Below are 25180 nucleotides of genomic sequence, written 5' to 3'. Positions count from 1 at the left end.
TAGCATGATATAGAGGAGGTGATACAGATGGGTGTCTGACATGATATAGAGGAGGTGATACAGATGGGCATCTGGCATGATATAGAGGAGATGATACAGATGGATGTCTGACATGTTATAAAGGAGGTGATACAGATGGGTGTCTGGAATGATATAGAGGAGTTGATACAGATGGGTGTCTGGCATGATATAGAGGAGGTGATACAGATGGGCGTCTGGAATTATATAGAGGAGGAGATACAGATGGGCGCCTGGCATGATATAGAGGAGGTGATACAGTTGGGAGTCTGGCATGATAAAGAGGAGGTGATACAATCAGTGTCTGGCATGTTATAAAGGAGGTGATACATATGGGTGTCTGGCATGATATAATGGAGTTGATACAGATGGTTTTCTGACATGATATAGAGGAGGTGATGTAGATGGGTGTCTGGCATGATATAGAGGAGGGGATGCAGATGGGTGTCTGCCATGATATTGAGGAGGTGATACTGATGGGTGTCTGGCATGATAAAGCGGAGGTCATGCAGATGGGCATCTGGCATGATATAGAGGAGGTGATAAAAATGGGCATCTTTCATGATATAGAGGAGGTGATGCAGATGGGTGTCTGGCATGATATAGAGGAGGTGATACAGATGAGCGTCTGGCATGATATAGAGGCTGTGATGCAGATGGGTGTCTGGCGTGATAAAGCGGATGTCATGCAGATGGGCATCTGGCATGATATAGAGGAGGTGATAAAAATGGGCATCTTTCATGATATAGAGTAGGTGCTGCAGATGGGTATCTGGCATGATATAGAGGAGGTCATGCAGATGGGCATCTGGCATGATATAGAGGAGGTGATACAGATGGGTGTCTGGCGTGATATAGAGGAGGTGATACAGATGGGCGTCTGGCATGATGTAGAGGAGGGGATACAGATGGGTGTCTGGCATGATATAGAGGAGGTGATACAGATGGGCATCTAGCATGATATAGAGGAGGTGATACATGTGGGTGCCTGGCATGATATAGAAGAGGTGATATAGATAGGCATCTGGCATGATAAAGAGGAGTTGATACAGATGGGCGTCTGGCATGGTATAGAGGAGGTGATACAGATGGGTTTCTTGCATGATTTAGAGGAGGTGATACAGATGAGCCTCTGGCATGGTATAGAGGAGGTGGTACAGATGGGCATCTGGCATGATATAGAGGAGGTGATACAGATGGGCGTCTGGAATTATATAGAGGAGGTGATACAGATGGGCGCCTGGCATGATATAGAGGAGGTGATACAGTTGGGAGTCTGGCATGATAAAGAGGAGGTGATACAATCAGTGTCTGGCATGTTATAAAGGAGGTGATACATATGGGTGTCTGGCATGATATAATGGAGTTGATACAGATGGTTTTCTGACATGATATAGAGGAGGTGATGTAGATGGGTGTCTGGCATGATATAGAGGAGGGGATGCAGATGGGTGTCTGCCATGATATTGAGGAGGTGATACTGATGGGTGTCTGGCATGATAAAGCGGAGGTCATGCAGATGGGCATCTGGCATGATATAGAGGAGGTGATAAAAATGGGCATCTTTCGTGATATAGAGGAGGTGATGCAGATGGGTATCTGGCATGATATAGAGGAGGTCATGCAGATGGGCATCTGGCATGATATAGAGGAGGTGATAAAAATGGGCATCTTTCATGATATAGAGGAGGTGATGCAGATGGGTGTCTGGCATGATATAGAGGAGGTGATACAGATATGCGTCTGGCATGATATAGAGGCGTTGATGCAGATGGGGGTCTGGCGTGATAAAGCGGATGTCATGCAGATGGGCATCTGGCATGATATAGAGGAGGTGATAAAAATGGGCATCTTTCATGATATAGAGGAGGTGATGCAGATGGGCATCTGGCATGATATAGAGGAGGTGATAAAAATGGGCATCTTTCATGATATAGAGGAGGTCATGCAGATGGGCATCTGGCATGATATAGAGGAGGTGATAAAAATGGGCATCTTTCATGATATAGAGGAGGTGATGCAGATGGGTATCTGGCATGATATAGAGGAGGTCATGCAGATGGGCATCTGGCATGATATAGAGGAGGTGATACAGATGGGTGTCTGGCGTGATATAGAGGAGGTGATACAGATGGGCGTCTGGCATGATATAGAGGAGGGGATACAGATGGGTGTCTGGCATGATATAGAGGAGGTGATACAGATGGGCATCTAGCATGATATAGAGGAGGTGATACATGTGGGTGCCTGGCATGATATAGAAGAGGTGATATTGATAGGCATCTGGCATGATAAAGAGGAGTTGATACAGATGGGCGTCTGGCATGGTATAGAGGAGGTGATACAGATGGGTTTCTTGCATGATTTAGAGGAGGTGACACAGATGGGTCTCTGGCATGGTATAGAGGAGGTGGTACAGATGGGTGCCTGGCATGATGTACAGGAGGTGATACAGATGGCCGTCTGGCATGACATAGAGGAGGTGATACAGATGGGTGACTGGCATGATATAGAGGAGGTGATACAGATGGGAGTCTGGGATGATCTCGAGGAGGTGATATAGATGGACGCCTGGCATGTTATAGAGGAGGTGATACAGATGGGTGTCTGGCATGATATAGAGGAGGTGATGCAGATGGGTGTCTGGCATGATATAGAGGAGGTGATGCAGATGGGCACCTGGCATGTTATAGAGGAGGTGATGCAGATGGGCACCTGGCATGTTATAGAGGAGGTGATACAGATGGGCCTTTGCCATCGTATAGAGGAGGTGGTACAGATGGGCATCTGGCATGATATAGAGGTGATACACATGGGTGTCTGGCATGATATGGAGGAGGTTATACAGATGGGCTACTGGCATGGTATAGAGGGGGAGGTTGAGATGGGCATCTGGCATGATATATAGGAGGTGATACAGATTGGTGTCTGGCATGTTATAGAGGAGGTGATACTGATGGGTGTCTGGCATGCTTGTGAGGAGGTAATACAGATGGGTGTCTGGCATTACATAGAGGAGGTAATACAGATGGGTGCCTGGCATGATATAGAGGACGTGATACAGATGGGCGTCTGGCATGGTATAGAGGTGGAGGTACAGATGGGTGTCATTTCCATGGTATAGAGGGGGAGGTACAGATGGGCGTCTGGCATGATATAGAGGAGGTGATACCGATGGGCTTCTGACATGATATAGAGGAGGTGATAAAGATGGGTGCATGGCATGAAATATAGAACGTGATACAGATGGGCGTCTGGCATGATATAAAAGATGTGATACAGATGGTGGTCTGGCATGATAAAGAGGAGGTGATACAGATCAGTGTCTGGCATGATATAGAGGAGGTGATATAGATGGGTGTCTGGCATGATATAGAGGAGGTAATACAGATGGGTGTCTGGCATGATAAAGAAGAGGTGATACAGATAGGTGTCTGGCATGATATAGAGGAGGTGATACAGATGGGCATCTGGCATGATAAAGAGGAGGTGATGCAGATGGGTGTCTGCCATGATATAGAGGATGTGACACAGATGGGCATCTGTCATGATATAGAGGAGGTGATGCAGATGGGTGTCTGGCATGATATAGAGGAGGTTACACAGATGAGCATCTGGCATGATATAGAGGAGGTGATGCAGATGGGTGTCTGCCATGATATAGAGGGGGTGACACAGATGAGCGTCTGGCATGATATAGAGGAGGTTATTCAGATGGGTTTCTGTCATGATATAGAGGAGGTGATGCAGATGGGTGTCTGGCATGATATCGAGGAGGTGATACAGATGAGTGTCTGGCATAATATAAAGGAGGTGATACAGATGGCCATCTGGCATGATATAGCGGAGGTGGTACAGATGGGCATCTGGCATGATATAGAGTAGGTGATACAGATGGGGTCTGGCATGATAAAGAGGAACTGATACAGATGAACGTCTGGCATGCTATAGAGGAGGTGATACAGATCGGCGCCTGGCATGATGAAGAGGAGGTGATACCAATGGACATCTAGCATGATATAGAGGAGGTGATACAGATGGGTGTCTGACATGATATAGAGGAGGTGATAGAGAAGGGCATCTGGCATGATATAGAGGAGATGATACAGATGGATGTCTAACATGTTATAAAGGAGGTGATACAGATGGGTGTCTGGAATGATATAGAGTGATACAGATGGGTGTCTGGCATGATATAGAGGAGGTGATACAGATGGGCGTCTGGCATTATATAGAGGAGGTGATACAGATGGGTGTCTGGCAGGATATAGAGGAGTTGATACAGATGGGCATCTGGCATGATATAGAGGAGGTGATACAGTTGGGAGTCTGGCATGATAAAGAGGAGGTGATACAGATCAGTGTATGGCATGTTATAAAGGAGGTGATACATATGTGTGTCTGGCATGATATAATGGAGTTGATACAGATGGGTGTCTGACATGATATAGAGGAGGTGATACAGATGGGTGTCTGGCATGATATAGAGCAGGTGATACAGATGGGAGTCTAGCATGATATAACAGAGTTGATACAGATGAGTGTCTGATATGATTTAGAGGCAATGATACAGATGGGTATCTGGCATGAAATATAGTAGGTGATAAAGATGGGCGCCTGGCCTTATATAGAGGAGGTGATACAGATGGGCGTCTGGCTTCATAAAGAGGGGGTGTTATAGATCAGTGTCTGGCATGTTATAAAGGAGGTGATACATATGGGCATCTGGCATGATGAAGAGGAGGTGATAAAGATGAACATCTGGCATGCTATAGAGGAGGTGATACAGATTGGTGCTTGGCATGATGAACAGGAGGTGATACCGATGGACATATAGCATGATATAGAGGAGGTGATACAGATGGGTGTCTGACATGATATAGAGGAGGTGATACAGATGGGCATCTGGCATGATATAGAGGAGATGATACAGATGGATGTCTGACATGTTATAAAGGAGGTGATACAGATGGGTGTCTGGAATGATATAGAGGAGTTGATACAGATGGGTGTCTGGCATGATATAGAGGAGGTGATACAGATGGGCGTCTGGAATTATATAGAGGAGGAGATACAGATGGGCGCCTGGCATGATATAGAGGAGGTGATACAGTTGGGAGTCTGGCATGATAAAGAGGAGGTGATACAATCAGTGTCTGGCATGTTATAAAGGAGGTGATACATATGGGTGTCTGGCATGATATAATGGAGTTGATACAGATGGTTTTCTGACATGATATAGAGGAGGTGATGTAGATGGGTGTCTGGCATGATATAGAGGAGGGGATGCAGATGGGTGTCTGCCATGATATTGAGGAGGTGATACTGATGGGTGTCTGGCATGATAAAGCGGAGGTCATGCAGATGGGCATCTGGCATGATATAGAGGAGGTGATAAAAATGGGCATCTTTCATGATATAGAGGAGGTGATGCAGATGGGTGTCTGGCATGATATAGAGGAGGTGATACAGATGAGCGTCTGGCATGATATAGAGGCTGTGATGCAGATGGGTGTCTGGCGTGATAAAGCGGATGTCATGCAGATGGGCATCTGGCATGATATAGAGGAGGTGATAAAAATGGGCATCTTTCATGATATAGAGTAGGTGCTGCAGATGGGTATCTGGCATGATATAGAGGAGGTCATGCAGATGGGCATCTGGCATGATATAGAGGAGGTGATACAGATGGGTGTCTGGCGTGATATAGAGGAGGTGATACAGATGGGCGTCTGGCATGATATAGAGGAGGGGATACAGATGGGTGTCTGGCATGATATAGAGGAGGTGATACAGATGGGCATCTAGCATGATATAGAGGAGGTGATACATGTGGGTGCCTGGCATGATATAGAAGAGGTGATATAGATAGGCATCTGGCATGATAAAGAGGAGTTGATACAGATGGGCGTCTGGCATGGTATAGAGGAGGTGATACAGATGGGTTTCTTGCATGATTTAGAGGAGGTGATACAGATGAGCCTCTGGCATGGTATAGAGGAGGTGGTACAGATGGGCATCTGGCATGATATAGAGGAGGTGATACAGATGGGCGTCTGGAATTATATAGAGGAGGTGATACAGATGGGCGCCTGGCATGATATAGAGGAGGTGATACAGTTGGGAGTCTGGCATGATAAAGAGGAGGTGATACAATCAGTGTCTGGCATGTTATAAAGGAGGTGATACATATGGGTGTCTGGCATGATATAATGGAGTTGATACAGATGGTTTTCTGACATGATATAGAGGAGGTGATGTAGATGGGTGTCTGGCATGATATAGAGGAGGGGATGCAGATGGGTGTCTGCCATGATATTGAGGAGGTGATACTGATGGGTGTCTGGCATGATAAAGCGGAGGTCATGCAGATGGGCATCTGGCATGATATAGAGGAGGTGATAAAAATGGGCATCTTTCATGATATAGAGGAGGTGATGCAGATGGGTATCTGGCATGATATAGAGGAGGTCATGCAGATGGGCATCTGGCATGATATAGAGGAGGTGATAAAAATGGGCATCTTTCATGATATAGAGGAGGTGATGCAGATGGGTGTCTGGCATGATATAGAGGAGGTGATACAGATATGCGTCTGGCATGATATAGAGGCGTTGATGCAGATGGGGGTCTGGCGTGATAAAGCGGATGTCATGCAGATGGGCATCTGGCATGATATAGAGGAGGTGATAAAAATGGGCATCTTTCATGATATAGAGGAGGTGATGCAGATGGGCATCTGGCATGATATAGAGGAGGTGATAAAAATGGGCATCTTTCATGATATAGAGGAGGTCATGCAGATGGGCATCTGGCATGATATAGAGGAGGTGATAAAAATGGGCATCTTTCATGATATAGAGGAGGTGATGCAGATGGGTATCTGGCATGATATAGAGGAGGTCATGCAGATGGGCATCTGGCATGATATAGAGGAGGTGATACAGATGGGTGTCTGGCGTGATATAGAGGAGGTGATACAGATGGGCGTCTGGCATGATATAGAGGAGGGGATACAGATGGGTGTCTGGCATGATATAGAGGAGGTGATACAGATGGGCATCTAGCATGATATAGAGGAGGTGATACATGTGGGTGCCTGGCATGATATAGAAGAGGTGATATTGATAGGCATCTGGCATGATAAAGAGGAGTTGATACAGATGGGCGTCTGGCATGGTATAGAGGAGGTGATACAGATGGGTTTCTTGCATGATTTAGAGGAGGTGACACAGATGGGTCTCTGGCATGGTATAGAGGAGGTGGTACAGATGGGTGCCTGGCATGATGTACAGGAGGTGATACAGATGGCCGTCTGGCATGACATAGAGGAGGTGATACAGATGGGTGACTGGCATGATATAGAGGAGGTGATACAGATGGGAGTCTGGGATGATCTCGAGGAGGTGATATAGATGGACGCCTGGCATGTTATAGAGGAGGTGATACAGATGGGTGTCTGGCATGATATAGAGGAGGTGATGCAGATGGGTGTCTGGCATGATATAGAGGAGGTGATGCAGATGGGCACCTGGCATGTTATAGAGGAGGTGATGCAGATGGGCACCTGGCATGTTATAGAGGAGGTGATACAGATGGGCCTTTGCCATCGTATAGAGGAGGTGGTACAGATGGGCATCTGGCATGATATAGAGGTGATACACATGGGTGTCTGGCATGATATGGAGGAGGTTATACAGATGGGCTACTGGCATGGTATAGAGGGGGAGGTTGAGATGGGCATCTGGCATGATATATAGGAGGTGATACAGATTGGTGTCTGGCATGTTATAGAGGAGGTGATACTGATGGGTGTCTGGCATGCTTGTGAGGAGGTAATACAGATGGGTGTCTGGCATTACATAGAGGAGGTAATACAGATGGGTGCCTGGCATGATATAGAGGACGTGATACAGATGGGCGTCTGGCATGGTATAGAGGTGGAGGTACAGATGGGTGTCATTTCCATGGTATAGAGGGGGAGGTACAGATGGGCGTCTGGCATGATATAGAGGAGGTGATACCGATGGGCTTCTGACATGATATAGAGGAGGTGATAAAGATGGGTGCATGGCATGAAATATAGAACGTGATACAGATGGGCGTCTGGCATGATATAAAAGATGTGATACAGATGGTGGTCTGGCATGATAAAGAGGAGGTGATACAGATCAGTGTCTGGCATGATATAGAGGAGGTGATATAGATGGGTGTCTGGCATGATATAGAGGAGGTAATACAGATGGGTGTCTGGCATGATAAAGAAGAGGTGATACAGATAGGTGTCTGGCATGATATAGAGGAGGTGATACAGATGGGCATCTGGCATGATAAAGAGGAGGTGATGCAGATGGGTGTCTGCCATGATATAGAGGATGTGACACAGATGGGCATCTGTCATGATATAGAGGAGGTGATGCAGATGGGTGTCTGGCATGATATAGAGGAGGTTACACAGATGAGCATCTGGCATGATATAGAGGAGGTGATGCAGATGGGTGTCTGCCATGATATAGAGGGGGTGACACAGATGAGCGTCTGGCATGATATAGAGGAGGTTATTCAGATGGGTTTCTGTCATGATATAGAGGAGGTGATGCAGATGGGTGTCTGGCATGATATCGAGGAGGTGATACAGATGAGTGTCTGGCATAATATAAAGGAGGTGATACAGATGGCCATCTGGCATGATATAGCGGAGGTGGTACAGATGGGCATCTGGCATGATATAGAGTAGGTGATACAGATGGGGTCTGGCATGATAAAGAGGAACTGATACAGATGAACGTCTGGCATGCTATAGAGGAGGTGATACAGATCGGCGCCTGGCATGATGAAGAGGAGGTGATACCAATGGACATCTAGCATGATATAGAGGAGGTGATACAGATGGGTGTCTGACATGATATAGAGGAGGTGATAGAGAAGGGCATCTGGCATGATATAGAGGAGATGATACAGATGGATGTCTAACATGTTATAAAGGAGGTGATACAGATGGGTGTCTGGAATGATATAGAGTGATACAGATGGGTGTCTGGCATGATATAGAGGAGGTGATACAGATGGGCGTCTGGCATTATATAGAGGAGGTGATACAGATGGGTGTCTGGCAGGATATAGAGGAGTTGATACAGATGGGCATCTGGCATGATATAGAGGAGGTGATACAGTTGGGAGTCTGGCATGATAAAGAGGAGGTGATACAGATCAGTGTATGGCATGTTATAAAGGAGGTGATACATATGTGTGTCTGGCATGATATAATGGAGTTGATACAGATGGGTGTCTGACATGATATAGAGGAGGTGATACAGATGGGTGTCTGGCATGATATAGAGCAGGTGATACAGATGGGAGTCTAGCATGATATAACAGAGTTGATACAGATGAGTGTCTGATATGATTTAGAGGCAATGATACAGATGGGTATCTGGCATGAAATATAGTAGGTGATAAAGATGGGCGCCTGGCCTTATATAGAGGAGGTGATACAGATGGGCGTCTGGCTTCATAAAGAGGGGGTGTTATAGATCAGTGTCTGGCATGTTATAAAGGAGGTGATACATATGGGCATCTGGCATGATGAAGAGGAGGTGATAAAGATGCGCGTCTGGCATGACATAGATGTTATGATACAGATAGGTGTCTGGCATGATATAGAGGAGGTGACACAGATGGGTATCTGGCATGATATAGAGGAGGTGATACAGATGGGCTTCTAGCATCATATAGAGGAGGTGATACAGATGCGCGTCTGGCATGATATAGAGGAGGTGATACAGATGGGTGTCTGGCATGATATAGAGGAGGATATACAGATGGGTTTCTAGCATGATATAGAGGAGGTGATACAGATGTGTGTCTGGCAAGATAAAGAGGAGGTGATACAGGTGGGCTTCTGGCATGATATAGAGGAGGTGATACAGATGGGCGTCTGGCATGATATAGAGAAGGTGATACAGATGGGCGTCTGGCATGATATAGAGGAGGATATACAGATGGGCATCTAGCATGATATAGAGGAGGTGATACAGATGTGTGTCTGGCAAGATAAAGAGGAGGTGATACAGGTGGGCTTCTGGCATGATATAGAGGAGGTGATACAGATGGGTGTCTGGCATGATATAGAGGAGGTAATACAGATGGGCGTCTGGCATGATATAGAGGTGGTGATAAAGATGGGTGCCTGGCATGATATAGAGTAAGTGATACAGATGGGTGTCTAGCATGATAAAGAGAAGGTTATACAGATGAGCATCTGGCATGATATAGAGGAGGTGATACAGATGGGCGTCTGGCATAACATAGAGAAGGTCATACAGATGGCCATCTGGCATGATAAAGAGGAGATGATACAGATGGGCGTCTGGCATGATATAGAGGCGGTGATACCGATGGGTGTCTGGCATGTTAAAGAGGAGTTGATACAGATGGGCGGCTGGCATGATATAGAGGAGGTGATACAGATGAGTGTCTGGCATAATATAAAGGAGGTTATACAGATGGGCATCTGGCATGATATAGCGGAGGTGGTACAGATGGGCATCTGGCATGATATACAAGTGGTGATACAGATGGGCATCTGGCATGATATAGAGTAGGTGATTCACATGGAGTCTGGCATGATAAAGAGGAACTGATACAGATGAGCGTCTGGCATGATATAGAGGAGGTGATACAGATTGACGTCTGGCATGATGTAGAGGAGGTGACACCGATGGACATCTAGCATGATATAGAGGAGATGATACAGATGGATGTCTGACATGTTATAAAGGAGGTAATACAGATGGGTGTCTGGCATGATATAGAGGAGGTGATACAGATGGGTGTCTGGCATGATATAGAGGAGGTGTTACAGATGGGTGTCTGGTATTATATAGAGGAGGCTATACAGATGGGTGTCTGGCATGATATAGAGGAGGTGATACAGATGGGTGTCTGGCATGATATAGAGGAGGTGATACAGATGGGTGTCTGGTATTATATAGAGGAGGTGATACAGAAGGGCGCCTGGCATGATATAGAGGAGGTGATACAGATGGGTGTCTGGCATGATATAGAGGAGGATATACAGATGGGTTTCTAGCATGATATAGAGGAGGTGATACAGATGTGTGTCTGGCAAGATAAAGAGGAGGTGATACAGGTGGGCTTCTGGCATGATATAGAGGAGGTGATACAGATGGGCGTCTGGCATGATATAGAGAAGGTGATACAGATGGGCGTCTGGCATGATATAGAGGAGGATATACAGATGGGCATCTAGCATGATATAGAGGAGGTGATACAGATGTGTGTCTGGCAAGATAAAGAGGAGGTGATACAGGTGGGCTTCTGGCATGATATAGAGGAGGTGATACAGATGGGTGTCTGGCATGATATAGAGGAGGTAATACAGATGGGCGTCTGGCATGATATAGAGGTGGTGATAAAGATGGGTGCCTGGCATGATATAGAGTAGGTGATACAGATGGGTGTCTAGCATGATAAAGAGAAGGTTATACAGATGAGCATCTGGCATGATATAGAGGAGGTGATACAGATGGGCGTCTGGCATAACATAGAGAAGGTCATACAGATGGCCATCTGGCATGATAAAGAGGAGATGATACAGATGGGCGTCTGGCATGATATAGAGGCGGTGATACCGATGGGTGTCTGGCATGTTAAAGAGGAGTTGATACAGATGGGCGGCTGGCATGATATAGAGGAGGTGATACAGATGAGTGTCTGGCATAATATAAAGGAGGTTATACAGATGGGCATCTGGCATGATATAGCGGAGGTGGTACAGATGGGCATCTGGCATGATATACAAGTGGTGATACAGATGGGCATCTGGCATGATATAGAGTAGGTGATTCACATGGAGTCTGGCATGATAAAGAGGAACTGATACAGATGAGCGTCTGGCATGATATAGAGGAGGTGATACAGATTGACGTCTGGCATGATGTAGAGGAGGTGACACCGATGGACATCTAGCATGATATAGAGGAGATGATACAGATGGATGTCTGACATGTTATAAAGGAGGTAATACAGATGGGTGTCTGGCATGATATAGAGGAGGTGATACAGATGGGTGTCTGGCATGATATAGAGGAGGTGTTACAGATGGGTGTCTGGTATTATATAGAGGAGGCTATACAGATGGGTGTCTGGCATGATATAGAGGAGGTGATACAGATGGGTGTCTGGCATGATATAGAGGAGGTGATACAGATGGGTGTCTGGTATTATATAGCGGAGGTGATACAGAAGGGCGCCTGGCATGATATAGAGGAGGTGATACAGATGGGTGTCTGGAATGATATAGAGGAGGTAATACAGATGGGCATCTGGCATGATATAGAGGTGGTGATAAAGATGGGTGCCTGGCATGATATAGAGTAGGTGATACAGATGGGTGTCTAGCATGATAAAGAGAAGGTGATAAAGATGAGCGTCTGGCATGATATAGAGGAGGTGATACAGATGGGCGTCTGGCATAACATAGAGAAGGTCATACAGATGGCCATCTAGCATGATAAAGAGGAGATGATACTGATGGGCGTCTGGCATGATATAGAGGCGGTGATACCGATGGGTGTCTGGCATGTTAAAGAAGAGTTGATACAGATGGGCATCTGGCATGATATAGAGGAGGTGATACAGATGAGTGTCTGGCATAATATAAATGAGGTTATACAGATGGGCATCTGGCATGATTAAGCGGAGGTGGTACAGATGGGCATCTGGCATGATATACAAGTGGTGATACAGATGGGCATCTGGCATGATATAGAGTAGGTGATACACATGGAGTCTGGCATGATAAAGAGGAACTGATACATATGAGCGTCTGGCATGATGTAGAGGAGGTGATACAGATCGGCGCCTGGCATGATGAAGATGAGGTGATACCGATGGACATCTAGCATGATATAGAGGAGGTGATACAGATGGGCATCTGGCATTATATATAGGAGGTGATACAGATGGATGTCTGACATGTTATAAAGGAGGTGATACAGATGAGTGTCTGGCATGATAAAGAGGAGGTTATACAGATCAGTGTCTGGCATGTTATAAAGGAGGTGATACATATGGGCATCTGGCAATATATAGAGGAGGTGATACAGATGGGTGTCTGGCATGATATAGTGGAGGTGATACAGATGGGTGTCTGGCATGATATAATGGAGTTGAGGCAGATGGGTGTCTGACATGATATAGAGGAGGTGATACAGATGGGCGTCTGGCATGATATGGAGGAGGTGATACAGATGCATGTCTGGCATGATATAGAGGAGGAGATACAGATGGGCAGCTGGCATGGTAGAGAGGGGCAGGTACAGATGGGCATCTGGCATGATATAGAGGAGGTGATACAGATGGGCAACTGGAACTATATAGAGGAGGTGATACAGATGGGTGTGGTATGATATAGAGGAGGTGATACAGATGGGTGTCTGGCATGATATAATGGAGTTGATACAGATGGGTGTCTGACATGATACAGAGGAGGTGATACAGATGGGCGTCTGGCATGATATAGAGGAGGGGATACAGATGCGCGTCTGGCATGATATAGAGGAGGTGATACAGATGGACAGCTGGCATGGTACAGAGGGGGAGGTACAGATGGGCGACTGGCATGATATAGAGGTGGTGATAGAGATGGGCGACTGGCATGATATCGAGGAGGTGCAACAGATGTGCATCTGGCATGATGAGGAGGTGATACATTGTTCTAAAGGTATAACCTGTATCCTGTAGCACCCATTTACCACCGGGTCTGGCGCGCTATATAAATAAAATAAACAAATAAAGAAACAGATGGGCGTCTGGCATGATAAAAAAGGTGGTGATACAGATGGGTGTCTGGCATGATATAGAGCAGGTGATACAGATGGGTGTCTGGCATTATATAGAGGAGGTGATACAGATGGGCGTCTGGCATGATATAGAGGAGGTGATACAGATGGGCATCTGGCATGATATAGAGGTGGTGATAAAGATGGGTGCCTGGCATGATATAGAGTAGCTGATAGAGATGGGTGTCTAGCATGATAAAGAGAAGGTGATACAGATGAGCATCTGGCATGATATAGAGGATGTGATACAGATGGGTGTCTGGCATAACATAGAGAAGGTCATACAGATGGGCATCTGGCATGATAAAGAGTAGATGATACAGATGGGCATCTGGAATGATATAGAGGATGTGATACAGATGGGTGTCTGGCATAACATAGAGAAGGTCATACAGATCGGCATCTGGCATGATAAAGAGGAGATGATACAGATGGGTGTCTGGCATGATATAGAGGCGGTGATACCAATGGGTGTCTGGCATGTTAAAGAGGAGTTGATACAGATGGGCGTCTGGCATGATATAGAGGAGGTGATACAGATGAGTGTCTGGCATAATATAAAGGAGGTTATACAGATGGGCATCTGGCATGATATAGCTGAGGTGGTACAGATGGGCATCTGGCATTATATACAAGTGGTGATACAGATGGGAATCTGGCATGATATAGAGTAGGTGATACACATGGAGTCTGGCATGATAGAGAGGAACTGATACAGATGAGCGTCTGGCATGCTATAGAGGAGGTGATACAGATCGGCGCCTGGCATGATGAAGAGGAGGTGATACCGATGGACATCTAGCATGATATAGAGGAGGTGATACAGATGGGTGTCTGACATGATATAGAGGAGGTGATACAGATGGGCATCTGGCAATATATAGAGGAGGTGATACAGATGGGTGTCTGGCAGGATATAGAGGAGGTGATACAGATGGGTGTCTGGTATTATATAGAGGAGGTGATACAGATGGGCGCCTGGCATGATATAGAGGAGGTGATACAGATGGGTGTCTGGCATGATAAAGAGGAGGTTATACAGATCAGTGTCTGGCATGTTATAAAGGAGGTGATACATATGGCCATCTGGCAATATATAGAGGAGGTGATACAGATGGGTGTCTGGCATGATATAGTGGAGGTGATACAGATGGGTGTCTGGCATGCTATAACGGAGTTGATAAAGATGGGTGTCTGACATGATATAGAGGAGGTGATACAGATGGGCGTCTGGCATGATATGGAGGAGGTGATACAGATGCACGTCTGGCATGATATAGAGGAGGAGATACAGATGGGCAGCTGGCATGGTAGAGAGGGGGAGGTACAGATGGGTGTCTGGCATGATATAGAGGAGGTGATACAGATGGGTGTGGTATGATATAGAGGAGGTGATACAGATGGGTGTCTGGCATGATATAATGGAGTTGATACAGATGGGTGTCTGACATGATACAGAGGAGGTGATACAGATGGGCGTCTGACATGATATAGAGGAGGTGATACAGATGGGCGTCTGGCATGATATGGAGGAGGTGATACAGATGCACGTCTGGCATGATATAGAGGAGGAGATACAGATGGGCAGCTGGCATGGTAGAGAGGGGGATGTACAGATGGGTGTCTGGCATGATATAGAGGAGGTGATACAGATGGGTGTGGTATGATATAGAGGAGATGATACAGATGGGTGTCTGGCATGATATAATGGAGTTGATACAGATGGGTGTCTGACATGATACAGAGGAGGTGATACAGATGGGCGTCTGGCATGATATAGAGGAGGTAATACAGATGGGCATCTGGCATGATATAGAGGTGGTGATAAAGATGGGTGCCTGGCATGATATAGAGTAGCTGATAGAGATGGGTGTCTAGCATGATAAAGAGAAGGTGATACAGATGAGCATCTGGCATGATATATAGGATGTGATACAGATGGGTGTCTGGCATAACATAGAGAAGGTCATACAGATGGGCATCTGGCATGATAAAGAGTAGATGATACAGATGGGCATCTGGAATGATATAGAGGCAGTGATACCGATGGGTGTCTAGCATGTTAAAGAGGAGTTGATACAGATGGGTGTCTGGCATGATATAGAGGAGGTGATACAGATGAGTGTCTGGCATAATATAAAGGAGGTGATACAGATGGGCATCTGGCATGACATAGCGGAGGTGGTACAGATGGGCATCTGGCATGATATACAAGTGGTGATACAGATGGGCATCTGGCATGATATAGAGTAGGTGATACAGATGGGGTCTGGCATGATAAAGAGGAACTGATACAGATGCGTGTCTGGCATGCTATGGAGGAGGTGATACAGATCGGCGCCTGGCAAATGAAGAGGAGGTGATACCGATGGACACCTAGCATGATATAGAGGTGGTGATAAAGATGGGCGCCTGGCATGATATAGAGTAGGTGATACAGATGGGTGTCTAGCATGATAAAGAGAAGGTGATACAGATGAGCATCTGGCATGATATAGAGGAGGTGATACAGATGGGTGTCTGGCATAACATAGAGAAGGTCATACAGATCGGCATCTGGCATGATAAAGAGGAGATGATACAGATGAGCATCTGGCATGATATAGAGGATGTGATACAGATGGGTGTCTGGCATAACATAGAGAAGGTCATACATATCGGCATCTGGCATGATAAAGAGGAGATGATACAGATGGGTGTCTGGCATGATATAGAGGCGGTGATACCAATGGGTGTCTGGCATGTTAAAGAGGAGTTGATACAGATGGGCGTCTGGCATGATATAGAGGAGGTGATACAGATGAGTGTCTGGCATAATATAAAGGAGGTTATACAGATGGGCATCTGGCATGATATAGCTGAGGTGGTACAGATGGGCATCTGGCATTATATACAAGTGGTGATACAGATGGGAATCTGGCATGATATAGAGTAGGTGATACACATGGAGTCTGGCATGATAGAGAGGAACTGATACAGATGAGCGTCTGGCATGCTATAGAGGAGGTGATACAGATCGGCGCCTGCCATGATGAAGAGGAGGTGATACCGATGGACATCTAGCATGATATAGAGGAGGTGATACAGATGGGCATCTGGCAATATATAGAGGAGGTGATACAGATGGGTGTCTGGCAGGATATAGAGGAGGTGATACAGATGGGTGTCTGGTATTATATAGAGGAGGTGATACAGATGGGCGCCTGGCATGATATAGAGGAGGTGATACAGATGGGTGTCTGGCATGATAAAGAGGAGGTTATACAGATCAGTGTCTGGCATGTTATAAAGGAGGTGATACATATGGCCATCTGGCAATATATAGAGGAGGTGATACAGATGGGTGTCTGGCATGATATAGTGGAGGTGATACAGATGGGTGTCTGGCATGCTATAACGGAGTTGATAAAGATGGGTGTCTGACATGATATAGAGGAGGTGATACAGATGGGCGTCTGGCATGATATGGAGGAGGTGATACAGATGCATGTCTGGCATGATATAGAGGAGGAGATACAGATGGGCAGCTGGCATGGTAGAGAGGGGGAGGTACAGATGGGTGTCTGGCATGATATAGAGGAGGTGATACAGATGGGTGTGGTATGATATAGAGGAGGTGATACAGATGGGTGTCTGGCATGATATAATGGAGTTGATACAGATGGGTGTCTGACATGATACAGAGGAGGTGATACAGATGGGCGTCTGGCATGATATAGAGGAGGTGATACAGATGCGCGTCTGGCATGATAGAGAGGAGGTGATACAGATGGGCAGCTGGCATGGTACAGAGGGGGAGGTACAGATGGGCATCTGGCATGATATAGAGTAGGTGATACAGATGGGGTCTGGCATGATAAAGAGGAACTGATACAGATGGGTGTCTGGCATGCTATTGAGGAGGTGATACAGATCGGCGCCTGGCATGATGAAGAGGAGGTGATACCGATGGACACCTAGCATGATATAGAGGTGGTGATAAAGATGGGCGCCTGGCATGATATAGAGTAGGTGATACAGATGGGTGTCTAGCATGATAAAGAGAAGGTGATACAGATGAGCATCTGGCATGATATAGAGGAGGTGATACAGATGTGCGTCTGGCATAACATAGAGAAGGTCATACAGATGGCCATCTGGCATGATAAAGAGGAGATGATACAGATGGGCGTCTGGCATGATATAGAAGCGGTGATACCAATGGGTGTCTGGCATGTTAAAGAGGAGTTGATACAGATGGGCGTCTGGCATGACATAGAGGAGGTGATACAGATGAGTGTCTGGCATAATATAAAGGAGGTGATACAGATGGGCATCTGGCATGATATAGCGGAGGTGGTACAGATGGGCATCTGGCATTATATACAAGTGGTGATACAGATGGGCATCTGGCATGATATAGAGTAGGTGATACACATGGAGTCTGGCATGATAAAGAGGAACTGATACAGATGAGCGTCTGGCATAATATAGAGGATGTTATACAGATGGGCATCTGGCATGATACAGAGGAGGTGATACAGATGGGCATCTGGCATGATATAGAGGAGGTGATACAGATGGATGCCTGGCATGATATAGAGGAGGTGATACAGCTGGGCATCTGGCATGATATAAAATAGGTGATTCAGATGGGCGTCTGACATGATAAAGAGTAGGTGATACAGATGGGCATAATATAAAGGAGGTGATTCAGATGGGTGTCTGGCATGATATAGGGGAGGTAATACAGATTTGCATCTGGCATGATACAGAGGAGGTGATACAGATGGGCGTGTGGCATGGTATAGAGGCGGAGGTACAGATGGGCGTCTGGCATGATATAGAGGAGGTGATACAGATGGCTGCCTGGCATGATAAAGAGGAGGTGATACAGATGGGTGTCTGGCATGATATAGAGGAGGTGATACAGATGGGTGTCTGGCATGATATATAGGAGGTGATACACATGGGTATCTGGCATGATATAAAGGAGGTGATACAGATTTGTGTCTGGCATGATATAGAGAAGGTGATAGAGATGGGTGTCTGGCATTATATAGAAGAGGTGATACAGATGGGCGTCTGGCATGGTATAGAGGGGAGGTACAGATGGGCGTCTGGCATGATATAGAGGAGGTGATACAGATGGGCGTCTGGCATGACAAAGAGGAGGTGATGTAGATAGGCGTTTGGCATGATATAAAAGAGGTGATACAGATGGGAGTCTGGCATGATAAAGAGGAGGTGATACAAGTGGGCATCTGGTGGCATGATATAGAGGAGGTGATACAGATGGGCGTCTGGCATGATATAGAGGAAGTAATACAAATGGGCGTCTGGCATGATATAGAGGTGGTGATAAAGATGGGTGCCTGGCATGACATAGAGTAGGTGATACGGATGGGTGTCTAGCATGATAAAGAGAAGGTGATACAGATGAGCGTCTGGCATGATATAGAGGAGGTGATACAGATGGGCGTCTGGCATGATATAGAGTAGGTGATACAGATGGGTGTCTAGCATGATAAAGAGAAGGTGATACAGATGAGCGTCTGGCATGATATAGAGGAGGTGATACAGATGGGCATCTGGCATGATATAGAGGAGGTGATACAGATTGGCGACTGGCATTATATAGAGGAGGTGATACAGATGCGCGTCTGGCATGATATAGAGGAGGTGATACAGATGGGCGTCTGGTATGATATAGAGGAGGTGACACAGATGGGCGTTTGGCATGGTATAGAGGAGGTGATACAGATGGGTGTCTGGCATGGTATAGAGGAGGTGATACAGATGGGTCTCTGGCATGATATAGAGAAGCTGATACAGATGGGCATCTGGCATGATAAAGAGGAGTTGATACAGATGGGCGCCTTACTTGATATAGAGGGGTTGATACAGATGGCTGTCTGGCATGCATGGTATAGCGGAGGTGATACAGATGGGCGTCTGGCATGATAAAGAGGAGGTGATGCAGATGGGTGTCTGGCATGGTATAGAGGAGGTGATACAGATGGGTGTCTGGCATGATATAGAGTGGTCGCAATTTTGAGGTGGAGGTGTCGGTGTGCACAGCAAGCTCTACATATCTGTACGATCATGACGTTTGTACTGTTTGACTGACTGTCAGATTGACAACATGTCTGAATGTCCACAGTGTGTGGTCAGAGGCAGGCGACGGAGAGGTGAGGTGGCCGCAGTCGGGCTTTAGTGTGGTCTGGTTGCGGATTGAGAAGAGCCAAGTGTGAAAATAGGCAGCTACAAGTCTCCACCACCTTATGGTTTATCCACTGAAGCCTTGGTCATCCCTTCTTCCGGGTGTGAGGGGTGTGGGGGCAAATGGTAGGCATCCATGCAACCTCTTAGCACAGGTGGTGATAAACTGCTTCAGGCTTTCTATCATGTGTCAGAACCGAAATATACACAAAGCAATAACACAAGTGCACTGTGACAGTGTGTGCCCCACAATGTACCTCAGTGCCATGGCATCCACGGGGAAAGGGCTGTTTCCCGCTCACTCCTACATTGAAACTGTGGACAGGAGAGAACTTGGGTCAACTTGGCCTCTCTGGCCCAGGAGTGAGAATAGAGGGGAAGCAAGGTCAACATACATGCACTCAAAGTGGTAACTGAAACGAGACAATAGCGCTTGAACATGTCGGAAAGAGTTATCCAAGCGCATGTCCTGTTTGGAGTGCAGTGGTCTCCACGGTACACCAACCGAGCCCCAACAAAACCTGCGAAGATGGAAGCATCATGGAAGGGTCATGTGAAGGTGACCTAGGGCTGCAGTCCCTTAACAGAATTCTTGCTAAAAATCCTTTATATTGACAATGCTGTCAAAAATAAAGTTTATTCAAAAACATCTTTACAAACGTATAGATGCATTGTTAAAACAAATAGCAGTTAATTCACTGGAAAGTCTGTTTTAATGGGTATCTACTCTGACATTCATAACTAAAATATAATCAATATTGAAGGGATAAACAAATATTTGTACATGTAATTGTCAGATCAGCATGTTTCGGTGTGAAAGGCCTCTTCATCAGGCTTATGAGAACCAATTCTCGAAAACCGCAGTGCAGCTCATGAAAAGTTTCCACTAAAGTAATATTTTTTAAAGGTTCTGCAAAGCCTATCCATGTCGATGCCTACAGATGTTCCTCTGCACTTGTTGACTCAACCTCTTCTTTGTAGATGACAAAACTAAAGAAAAAGTGGTGACTTAGTTGATTCTGACAGGACTTATTTTAAGTGTCAGCATATCTTAACCCTGCCATCTTGAGTCTTTCATTAGACGGGTTTAGTAATGGCTTGGAATGTAGTACTTGGTCTAGAAAAATATCAACATTAACTGAAAATGTTCCTCCATGACTGAAGGTTATAGAATGTATTCAGTAAAATATTGTATATAATTGGGGGCCAACATAACCCAAGAAACGCATTGAAAGTTTGAAGCAGGAAATGTACATGTGCTTTTAAGATTCAGAGTTTAGAAAAAGAGGATCCGAAACTTGCTCTCAGAAAAAGCTAGAACATTTAGAGTGGTATTGTATATTGAACATGGCGTGAAATAAAATGCATATTGGGTCGAATGGAAGTAACATTAATTGCCCAATGAAGCTTCTTAAACAAAAGCAGTGCAATTCTTCTATCTGATGGGGACAGGAGTCATCTCCAATATCCTTCAAAATGACTCAGATTTTCAAAGATTAGCTTTTGATATTTTTTATACCAGCTCTGAATAAATCTAGGCAGCAGATAGTGGGGTGCATTTAGAGGCCCCAAACAGATATCCCTTTCACCTGAATGGCAGGCATTTAAACCCTGCAAAAGAAAACGGCTTGGCTGTTGCTTTTGTGTTCATATGAATGGCAGGCATTTAAACACTGCAACAAAAAACGTCATGGCTTTTGCTTTTCACATGAATAGCAGGCATCTGAACACTACAACAAAAAAGGCCTGGCTGCCAGGCATTTAAACACTGCAACAAAAAAGGCCTGGCTTTTGCTTTTGTTTCATGTAAAGTTAAATAGCCATGTGGAAAGGGGCCCTACCTGTCATTATCAATGGACAAGCAGCAGTTTGATTTACAAAAGAAGGAGGAATCAAAGAATCCTGTGACATGGAAAACAGGATTTTTCAACATTGAAAGCAAAAACGGCCTGAACATGTGTTTTCAAATAAAAACGGCTTTAAAAAGCCAAAGGGGGAAAATACCACTGCTCACAGAAAAATGTCAGGAAAGCAAAACATGATGTGAGGGCTGACCAATTGAAACAAGGGGAGGCATACTGTCACAAGTATCTGGGTATTTTCATTCATTCATGAAAATATTTTAATTTGTCATTTTGACAAGCGTATCTCTATGTCTACTGTTACCAACATGCAGGTAGAAGAACATTGTTCTAGATTGAGTTCACACAGCGTTTATTATTAAGCTTTCAAGTCTACTTTATCAACAGATTTGTGGGTATTTTTCTGTTTTCTATTTGACTTTTTTCTTTTGTCATAATTAATTCATCATACAATGAACAGTGCAAATGACGGTGCAACCACGTATATATACAACAAAAAAGGGCAACCAAACATGTTCTGATTTCACATATCTCGGTACTGTGGTAGTGCAGCACAAATCATTACATACAAGCAAATGTAATTACAGCTTTGCATATTTTAAATTTACAGAGTGCTTTAAAGTCCAAACTCCTTTCTCTAGACCTCTCAGAGGTCAGGGATGCCAGGCAGAAGGGTGACCTAACCATAGGTCTACGTCAAGAGGTGAATCAAAAAGACGAAAGTTCTTAGTGAGGACTGTTAACACACAGGGTGCTGTGTCCGGTGACGTTTTGGCTGCTGTGTGGAATAGCCTTCTTCTGGGCCATAGACAATGTCTCTCTATAGGAGGAACATATGAATGCAGCTCAATTAGTGAAGAGCTCTTCTTAACTACATATGTACACAAGGGTGTATAAAACAACTGAAGGTAAAAACCGTATCATGAGAAGGTGGTTCTCATGTGCACGTTAGTGGTTCACTGACCTTAGTTGTGTTTCTCTAAAATGCTCCCTGTAGTTGAGGTAGCTGGTGGCTCATGGTTTGTCTTGTGTTAGTGCCATGAGATTTCTAGCACTGAGTACTACTGTGGTACCCTGAGAGGGAAAGCAGAAAGGGAGAGATAGAAGCCTCATTTAAATCTCTTACTTTTTGCTCTCAGAGTTCCCTACTTAAGAATCCATAATGGATGCCTTTCACTGAATTAGTTGTATAGCGGAGGGCATGCTGTTACCTGATATTTGCTTGTGTGGTGCTAGCTATTGTATGAGGCTTTCGGTCAAGCTAGTCTCTCTTTCCTGTAGCATGTAGGGCATCAGGTCCTACGGCTCCCTGTGGATGCAAAACAGCCGCATTAAAATGGATACGTGCTGTGTCTGTTGTTTGCGAGTTAGCGGTCGTTATAATTAGATGGATCATGGTACCAAACGTATTAGGCATGGCAAGTATTAAATCCCATTCCCCCCTACCTGGTGCGGCTTGTAGAGGAGGTAGGTAACAAATAGATCTGCGGGCAGCACCGGTGCATCTACACGGCGTCTGCTTTCTCCATAACCTCCAGGCGTTTTAGGGAATGGAGGTTCATTGAACTGTGCAACATATCTATTGCGCATGTGCTGGAAGGTAATGTCACAACATGGGCACATGCTTTCGGGCTGGCGCGTCCCATTGCCCGGGGCGACTAGAGGGCTGTCTTTCAGCTGGTCTAGGCTGGTGATGTGTTAAGCTGGTGGGAGCAGAGGGAAGGGAGGACGGGACGGCACTAATAAACTGGAGGCGAAGAATACATTGTGTGGGAAATGTGGAGGAGCTGATGTTCAGGTTTCAGCCTAGAGAGACCAGTATTAAATGTTGATGGCTCTCTTGGTAAAATGTAGTGTCCATAGTGACGGTGCTAGTCTGGTATTGCAAAGGGTAGTTGCGACTCAGACCAGTTGGTCACAAAGGCTGGTTGTAATTGGCAGTGACAAAAAGGTTAGTCACACAGGCATGATATCAAGTACATGTCTTCACATGATCATGTGCTGGAGAGTACTACAAGCCAGCTACAAAAACGTGTAGGATGGGAGAACTAACCTCCTTAAATTCCAGCCTGGAGTTGAGTGCGGAGCTCGATGAGAACCCTGGGAACGTGGAAGGGAAGGAAAAAAGGGGGTGCTGTGCCACCTTCCAACCCAAAGATGGAAGGGGAGGCTGGAGCGCCCACTCCCAAAAGAAGGAAGAAAAGGGGATGCCATGCCAAACCCCCCAACCCAGAGACGGAAGGGGACACTGGAATACCCACACTCTGATGAAGGAAATTTAAGCCTAAGAAACCCCACTCTGCCCTGCTCTTCCCTAACAAAGAGCCATGGAAGAACAGGGGGGCATATAGGGTGCATTTAAAGGCCCCAAACAGAAGTCCCTTTCACCTGAATGGCAGGCATTTAAAAACTGCAACAAAAACGGCCTGGCTTTTGCTTTTCACATGAGTGGCAGGCATTTAAATACTGCAACAAAAACGGCCTGACATTGGGCCTCATTACAACCTTGGTGCTAAGTGCACCAACTTTACCACCATGGTATAAACTCCGTTTACACCATGGTGGATGGCGGATTTACCGCCCCATTCCAAGGTGAGTGGGGCGGTAAATCCCCATTTCCCATTTTCCCTTCCCCATTCCCATTTTTGCCCCATAGGGCATAATGGGAGTGGGGAAGGCGCTAATTACGCCGCCGTAAATTACGGCGGCGTAATTAGCACCATGGCAGGTTAGCGCCATGGATTTTAACGCCTGCTAAAAGCAGGCGTTAAAATCAGAATCAGGCGTTAAGGGTTAACGGTGGCGTTAACCCTTAACGCCTGAGTTGTAATGAGGCCCATTGGCTTTTGTTTCATGTAAAGTTAAAGAGCCATGTGGAAAGGGCCCTACCTGTCATTATCAATGGACAAGCAGCAGTTTGATTTACAAGAGAAGGAGGAATCAAAGAATCTTGTAACATGGAAAACAGGATTTTCTGTGTTTCTGTTGAATGAGTCATTCACAAAATTACTAATCGTAGGCGTGAGAAGCGGGGTGCAAAGTTTAACTAGGTGAGCTGGGAAGTTGTCTCCTTTGCAATTTGAGGCTTTTAGTTTGGAGATGATATCTGCCACTGTGTCTTCAGTCACTGGGGTTAAATGGAATTGCAGGTTCGCATTTTCCTTGTTTTTTTTTTAGATTGGTATTCGCTACATTTCTTTTCGGCTATGATTTTTCTTTTTGTGAGGATTTTCA

The sequence above is a fragment of the Ambystoma mexicanum genome, chromosome 5q, assembly GCF_040938575.1.
Source record: "Ambystoma mexicanum isolate Mex_15411 chromosome 5q, UKY_AmexF1_1, whole genome shotgun sequence".
NCBI lineage: Eukaryota > Metazoa > Chordata > Amphibia > Caudata > Ambystomatidae > Ambystoma > Ambystoma mexicanum.
This window is presented reverse-complemented; position numbering follows the sequence as displayed.